This window comes from Aegilops tauschii, chromosome 7 (genome assembly GCF_002575655.3).
Source record: "Aegilops tauschii subsp. strangulata cultivar AL8/78 chromosome 7, Aet v6.0, whole genome shotgun sequence".
NCBI classification, from domain to species: Eukaryota; Viridiplantae; Streptophyta; class Magnoliopsida; order Poales; family Poaceae; genus Aegilops; species Aegilops tauschii.
Window position 1 is genome coordinate 651,939,807 of NC_053041.3, and position 7,891 is coordinate 651,947,697.

At 49.2% G+C, this 7,891-nt stretch overlaps 1 pseudogene; it reads left to right on the forward strand.

Moving 5' to 3' along the window:
• Positions 1-406: 406 nt before the first annotated feature.
• LOC109765716 (cytosolic sulfotransferase 10-like) lies at positions 407-6,627 on the forward strand (annotated as a pseudogene).
• The last annotated feature ends 1,264 nt before the right edge of the window (positions 6,628-7,891 follow it).

Below are 7,891 nucleotides of genomic sequence, written 5' to 3' on the forward strand. Positions count from 1 at the left end.
AACGCAGATGCTCACATTATCTATATGACCACTTTCGAGATACTGAGCGACGCCTCCTCCCACTAAATGAGCATTGCCAGAAAGCATGAAACAAATCTAGATAACCTAACCATCGATGAATTAATTTGACTCATTTCTTGTTTAACAACTAGGGCTCACTTACCCCCCCCCCCCCCCCCCCCCCCCAACAAAAAAATGGGGCTCACTTGCATCAATGAATTAATTTGACCCGGACCGGAATATAATTAAGGCCATCTTGCAGAGATTATGTTTCAACTAATATTGAGGCGCCTCATAATTAATGGCACGCAATAGCTAGCACAGGTATAGGTATATAAAAAGGACGTGCGTGCATGCCCAGCTACAACCAAGCTTACCACAGCTAGACAACTAAATGAGCATGAGCATGGCGCCGTCGTCCACGGATGAGCATGCCATTGACGAGCTTGCCATCACCATCACCGAGCTTCCACTCGAGACGCCTTCCGTCTGAGGCAGTACGGCGGGTTCTGGCTGCTGGAGAAGTTCCTCCAGGGCGTTCCGGCCGTCCACTCCGTCTTCGAGCCGAGGCCAGCTTTCCCAAGTGCGGCACCACCTGGCTCAAGGCCCTCGCCTTCGCCACGCGCAATCGGGCCGAGCACCCGCCGCGTGGCCTCGACCACCCGCTCCTCCGTCGCAACCCCCATGACATCGTCCAGTACCTGGAGCTGCAGTTCGCGCAATCCATGGGCCACGTGGTGGCGGTGTTGCTGCTGTCAAGTTTGTTCAGTTGTATCATGTAGGTTTTCTGTTTCAACTCAAGTCTGGTGCACGTAAACATGTTCTGTACCTGTACGTGCCCATTAGTCTGTATTTTCATCTTGTACGTAGCAGAATAAAAGAACCTGACATGTGCTGCGTTCACGTGGGGTGCGTCTAGTAGAAGGACCAGGCCGTGATCTCAATCGTGCGATGGCACGATGGAAGTGGATCGTGGCTTAGGATTCGGTCCAAGTTTGTTAGTCTGTTTCCTAATGGAATAAAAGGAAAGAACGGAAAAGACGTAGGTTAAGCGCGTCGCAAAACTGCTCTTCCCACCGGGTGTTGTTCGTGTGTGCCTCTCTCGCGTGCGTGCGTGTGTTCGTCGTCGTCGTTGTGTGATCCGGTCTGAGAATCAACAATTGGTATACAGAGCTTGGTCGCGAGGTTTGGTGGCGATACGGCGGCGGTGATTGGAGGCGCAGCAGTGGCGGCGGCGTGAAGCAGATGGCGGAGAAGGACGCGGCCAAGGATCTCTCGGGCAGCGCAAAGTATCAGCCGCCTAAGAAGCGCGCCGGCGGCGATGGCAGCTCAGAGGAGGGCGGTTCCATCGTGGTGCGTCCGGTGCAGAGGGCCACAAACGTTCCCGTCCAGTACCCGCAGCTGACGGAGTCCAACTATCAGTTGTGGGCGACGAAGATGAAGATCATCATGCGCCCGATGGGCGTGTGGTCGGCGGTCGAGGGTGACGTGGAGTTCGACGAGGAGAAGGATCAAGGTGCGATGGCGGCGATCTCACAATCTGTCCCTGACGACGTCATGATGATCCTTGCCGAGTACGAGACCGCGCGTGAGGCGTGGGCTGCAATCCGCATGATGCGGGTCGGAGAAGACCGCGTGGTGCAAGCGCGGATCCAGTCGCTGCTGCGGCGACTTGATCGGTTGACTATGGCCGATGGGGAGGACGTGTCGTCGTTCTCTCGACGCCTTACCACCCTGGTGGGCGAGATCAGGTCTCTGGGAGAGAAGGTAACAGAGAGGACAATTGTTCAGAGGTTGTTCGCAGCGATGCCGAGGCATTTCTCGCAGATCATCGGCACTATTGAGCAGTGGGCGGACATGAGAAAGATGACGGTAGTTGAGGCTGTGGGTCGTCTGCGTACGTTTGAGGAAAACGAGTCTGGCCGCTACGATGGTCGCGGCGGCAAGGATGATCAGCTGTTGCTTATGACCAAGGCCCTTGAGTCCTTTTTCCAGAAGAAGAAAGGCAGTCCCGGCGCCGGCGGAAGTGGCAGTAAGGGGAAGCCGAACCAGGGTCAATGTCCTGGAAACAGTGCCGCCGGCGGTAGCGGTAGTGGTGGCGGCAAGAAGGGCAACAACAACGGTGGCAAGCAAAAGAAACACCGTAAGTTCGACATCACCAAGGTGAAGTGTTGGAACTGTGAGAAGATGGGGCATTTTTCTTCAGATTGTCCTGAGCCCAAGAGAGAGCGAGCTCACCTTGCTGCTAATGATGAAGAGGATGAGCCCGGGCTGCTGATGGCCGAAGTGTGTGACTTGGTCATTGCCTCTGATAAGGGTGGCGAGCAGGTCCTGTTGAATGAAGAGAGGGTGATCCCGAAGCTGACCGGTGAACAAAATCTGAGTTGGTACTTGGATACTGGAGCTAGTAACCATATGACTGGGTCCATCAGCAAGTTTGCGGAGCTGGATGAATCTATGAAAGGTACTGTACGTTTTGGTGATGGTTCCAAAGTTGAAATTTGTGGGAGAGGTTCAGTACTAATGGAAACTCAGAGCAGAGAGCACCTTGTCCTAACCGAGGTTTATTATATTCCTCGGCTGAAAAGCAACATCATTAGTTTGGGTCAGCTAGATGAGATAGGCTGCAAGTACTTGGCTGAAGATGGAGTCATGGTGGTACTGGATTAGTAGAGAAAATTGTTTGCAAGAGTTAAACGTGCAAATAACAGATTATACATTCTTGACATACATCCCACACAACCGGTTTGTTTGCTCTCTCGTCAAGATGATGAGGCATGGCGATGGCACGCTCGATATGGTCATGTAAATTTTCATGCACTGAAAAAGATGGGAAGAGAAGGTATGGTAAAGGGCCTACCAATGCTCGATCAGGTTCATCAAGTATGTGATGGTTGTATGCTAGGGAAGCAACACCGAAACCCTTTTCCCCGTCAAGCTCGTTTTCGTGCAGAGGATAAATTGCAGCTGGTGCATGGTGACTTGTGCGGCCCAATCACTCCAGCAACACCGGGAGGAAAGAAGTATTTTCTGTTACTTGTAGACGACATGTCTCGTCTCATGTGGATTGTATTGTTGAGGTCAAAGGACGAAGCTTTTGCTGCTGTTCAGAAGTTTCAGGCCGCATCCGAGTTGGAATCAGGTTGTAAGCTGAAGGTTTTGAGGGCTGATCGTGGGGGCGAGTTCACCTCAAATCAGTTCGTTCAATACTGTGAGGAATTGGGTGTAAACCACCACTTGACAGCGCCATATTCCCCGCAGCAAAACGGTGTAGTGGAGCGTCGAAATCAAAACAGTGGTAGGTATGACCAGGAGCTTGCTGAAAAGTATGAAGGTACCGGCCAAATTTTGGGGTGAAGCGGCTACAACAACGGTGTATTTGTTAAACCGTGCTACCACAAAGAGTGTTAGTGGTGTGACTCCATACGAAGCATGGTATAGGAAGAAGACAAGTGTTGAGCACCTACGCACTTTCGGGTGTGTTGGACATGTGAAGAAAGTAGGTGGGCATCTCCCCAAGTTGGCTGATAGGAGCTCTCCCATGGTGTTCATTGGTTATGAAGCAAAATCCAAGGCGTACCGCATGTATGATTCAGAAACTCAGAAGCTACATGTGTCAAGAGATGTCGTGTTTGATGAGCAAAGGCAGTGGGATTGGTCGAGCAAAGGGGCAGAGCAGCAGGCGATTGAAGCCGCGTGGAGCACCTTCTCAATTGGACTGGACAGTGAAACTCCTGCCGTGGCAACAGAATCATCAGGGAAAAACATAGCCGTGGCAGCAGGAACTCCAGTCAGAACCACTGCCGTGGTAGTAGAAACTCCAGCAAGAACCCCTGCCATGGCAGCGAAATCTCCTGTTTTTGAGACTCCTTCGCCAACACTTCCTGGACTTGGTTCCATTGGGTGGCAGGGCACTACCAACACCTCAAGCCCGTCCGTGGACCCCAAGGGAAGCGGTTTTTGGAAGAAATATATGATGAAACCAAGGAGATGCAGCTTGAGTACTCCGGGCTGTGTTTGATGGGTATGGAGGAGCCGACGACATTCCAGGAAGCTGAGAAAAAGGCATGTTGGCAGCAAGCTATGAAAGAGGAGCTCGAGTCCATTGAGAGCAATCAGACTTGGCAACTTGTGAAGCTTCCACGAGGTCAGACAGAAATTGGTCTCAAATGGGTGTTCAAGTTGAAGAAAGACACCGAAGGAAATGTGGTAAAGCACAAAGCAAGGTTAGTAGCAAAGGGATATGTGCAAAGGCAAGGCATAGACTTTGATGAAGTATTTTCTCCTGTTGCACGGATAGAAACCGTGCGTCTCCTAATCGCATTGGCAGCTCATATGGATTGGGAAATCCATCACATGGATGTGCAATCCACTTTCTTGAATGGAGAACTTAAAGAGGAGGTTTATGTGTCACAACCTCCTGGTTTTGCTGCACAAAGCCCTCTATGGTCTGCACCAAGCCCCTCGTGCTTGGAATGCAAAGTTGGATGCTACTCTCCAAGCTTTGGGTTTTGAAAAATGTCCAACCGAGCATGCTGTTTACAAGAAGTCAGAAGGTAATTCAGGTCTTCTTGTTGGTGTTTATGTTGATGATTTGATCATTACCGGAGGCAGCAAGACTGAGATAGAAGCATTCAAGTCACAAATGAAGAAAGAATTAAAGATGAGTGACCTCGGTTTGTTGAGTTTTTACCTTGGGATTGAAGTGAAACAAGGCCCTAATGGTACAACTCTCTCTCAATCTGCTTATGCTCGGAAAATTTTGGAGAAGTGCCAAATGGAAAATTGCAACCCCTCTCCGACACCGATGGAACAACGACTGAAGATAAGAAAAGTAAGTGATGCTCCACTCGTTGATTCCACATATTATCGCAGCATTGTTGGTAGTCTGCGATACCTTGTGCATACACGGCCAGATATATGTTATGCAGTTGGCATAGTAAGCCGTTTCATGGAGAGACCCACGTCGGAGCACATGGCAGCGGTGAGGCACATTCTCAGGTATGTGCGAGGTACTTTGGACTTGGGTTGTATGTACAAGAAGGGTGGAAATGGAAAACTGATTGGGTACAACGATAGTGATCATGCCGGAGACTTGGATACTAGGAAAAGTACTTCTGGTGTGTTGTTCTATCTTGGTGAAAACCCGGTCAGCTGGTCCTCACAGAAGCAAAAGATTGTGACCCTTTCTTCATGTGAGGCTAAGTATGTTGCTGCTACGGCAGCGACATGTCAAGGTATTTGGTTGGCGAGGCTGCTCGCGAACCTGTTGGGAAGAGAGTCAGATAAGGTGCTGCTGAAGGTTGATAATAAGTCAGCGATCTCACTCAGCAAAAATCTGGTCTTTCACGATAGAAGCAAACACATTGATTTGAGATATCATTTTGTGAGAGAGAAGGTGGAGACTGGTGATATTGATATTGAGCATGTGCGAACTGATGATCAGCTGACCGACATCTTGACTAAGTCATTGGGGCGAGTGAAGTTTCAGGAGATGAGGAAGAAGGCTGGGGTCACGGCAGTGAGCAACATGAAGCAAACTTGAGGGAGAGAATGTTGCTGCTGTCAAGTTTGTTTAGTTTTATCATGTAGGTTTTCTGTTTCAACTGAATTCTGGTGCACATAAACATGTTCTGTACCTGTACGTACCCATTAGTCCGTATTTTCATCTTGTACGTAGCAGAATAAAAGAACCTGACATGTGCTACGTTCACGTGGGGTGCGTCTAGTAGAAGGACCAGGCCGTGATCTCAATCGTGGGATGGCACGATGGAAGTGGATCGTGGCTTAGGATTCGGTACAAGTTTGTTAGTCTGTTTCCTAATGGAATAAAAGGAAAGAACGGAAAAGACGCAGGTTAAGCGCGTCGCAAAACTGCTCTTCCCACCGGGTGTTGTTCGTGTGTGCCTCTCTCGCGTGCGTGCGTGTGTTCGTCGTTGTCGTTGTGTGATCTGGCCTGAGAACCAATAGGCGGCGCTCCCTTCCCCGCGCATTCTCGCGACACACCTGCCACACTCCCTCCTACCACGACGCATCACGGCGGAGGACTCGGGCTGCCGGATCGTCTACGTCTGCCGGGACCCCAAGGACGCATTTATCTCCTCGTGGTTCTTCACCAAGAAAACCGTGGTGGCGGTCGCTGCGCGGGCACAAGCCGGCGAGGAGCCGCCGCCGTACACGTTTGTGGAGGCGTTCGAGCTCTTCTGTGATGGCATATGTGTCAGCGGCCCGCAGTGGCAGCACGTGTTGAGCTACTGGGAGGCGAGCAGGAGGCAGCCGGAGAAGGTGCTCTTCCTCCGGTACGAGGAGATGCTACGGAACCCTGCTAGCAACGTGAAGAAGCTGGCGGAGTTCATGGGGTGCGCCTTCTCCGGCGAGGAGGAGGCAGCCGGGGTGGTGCACGACATCGTGGAGCTGTGCAGCCTCGAGAGCCTCAAGAACATGGACGTGAACAAGAGTGGCAGCCATGGTCCGCTGGCGCACGAGTCCTTCTTTAGGAAGGGTGTGGCCGGGGATTGGAGCAACCACATCACGCCCGCCATGGCGGAGAGGCTCGACAAGATCGTCGAGGACGCGCTGCAAGGCTCAGGATTGACCTTTGATGTCGCAGCAGAGCGGTCTGCATGAATGCGCATGGGCCACGGCATATGTGTTACTATGTATTTTCTCGATGCTTCATTTTGAGCCAATAAAATCCATACATCTGTTACTAAAAAATGGCATGCATGCATGCTCTCCGTAGGCCATTTTCTGTATTTTTTATTCTGCATGCATGCCCATGCAGCATGCACGTAGCCTGGGGACTGCACTTTGTTTACTACTACCAGTCAGCGTGGCACAAAATATCCTCTATCTCTCGCGCGTGTGTTGTGTGTTCCTGAGCTCAAGTATTCTCTCCATCAGCTAATCGGCAACGATAAACTTGCCATGTAAAACAAGGGAAAAACAGTACAAGTAAGATGCAACAAAATTGCTATGTGTTGGAGATCAAAAAATGTGAAAATTACCATCAAGATATATGAGATCACTACTAATAGATAGAGTTGGCAATTTTGCACTTCCTTATTGGAAAAAAAAGGATGAGAAAGTATCTACATTTGCCATGTGACTACGATGCAATTACAAAATTGCCATACTCTAGAGTACAGAAATGACTAAATTTGCAATCCTTTCCTAGAATAAAAATGGACATTACAGAAAATACTAAAATTAGCCATGCGACTACGATGTAATTACAAAATTTCCATGCTGTATATTAAACAAAATTGACTGAATTTGCCATCCTTCCATCAATAAAATTTCCATAGAGTAATTATCAAAATTGACATGGTGTATCTAAGGAAAAATACCAAGGTCAAATTGGTAAAATTTCCATGGTTTAAAAATAAATTGCCACAGTATCTACAAAACAAAAATGGGCATGGGAAAAATAAAAATAAAATGATCTCCAAAAAATGTGGAATATACAAAACCTTTTATTGCAATTGCAACAAAAATTAAAATTTTCCATGTATGCTAAAGTAAAATAACATGGAAATAAAGGTAAATTTGCCATGGCAAAACAAAAAATATTTTTTCCATGGAAATAAAGGGCTGCACTGGGCTATGCAGGGTAGCCTGGCCGGGCATTAAATGCTCGGTCGGCAGAGTGGGCTGCAAGGGCAACCCATCTCGGTGTCGTGTGTCCAGTATGGTCGCGGCCTTAGCCCCCCCGAGTTCGTCATTGCTGGCGTCATCAGGTTCTTCTGGGGTCTTCTGTGGTGATATGGTGGAGGTGGCGAGGGTTCTCGTCTTTTCCTGGCAGATAAGAGCATAATATTGAGATAAATCATCTCCATGTTTATTTTCCATTTACCCCTAATATTTTTGAGGAGGCTCATTTACTAAGTAT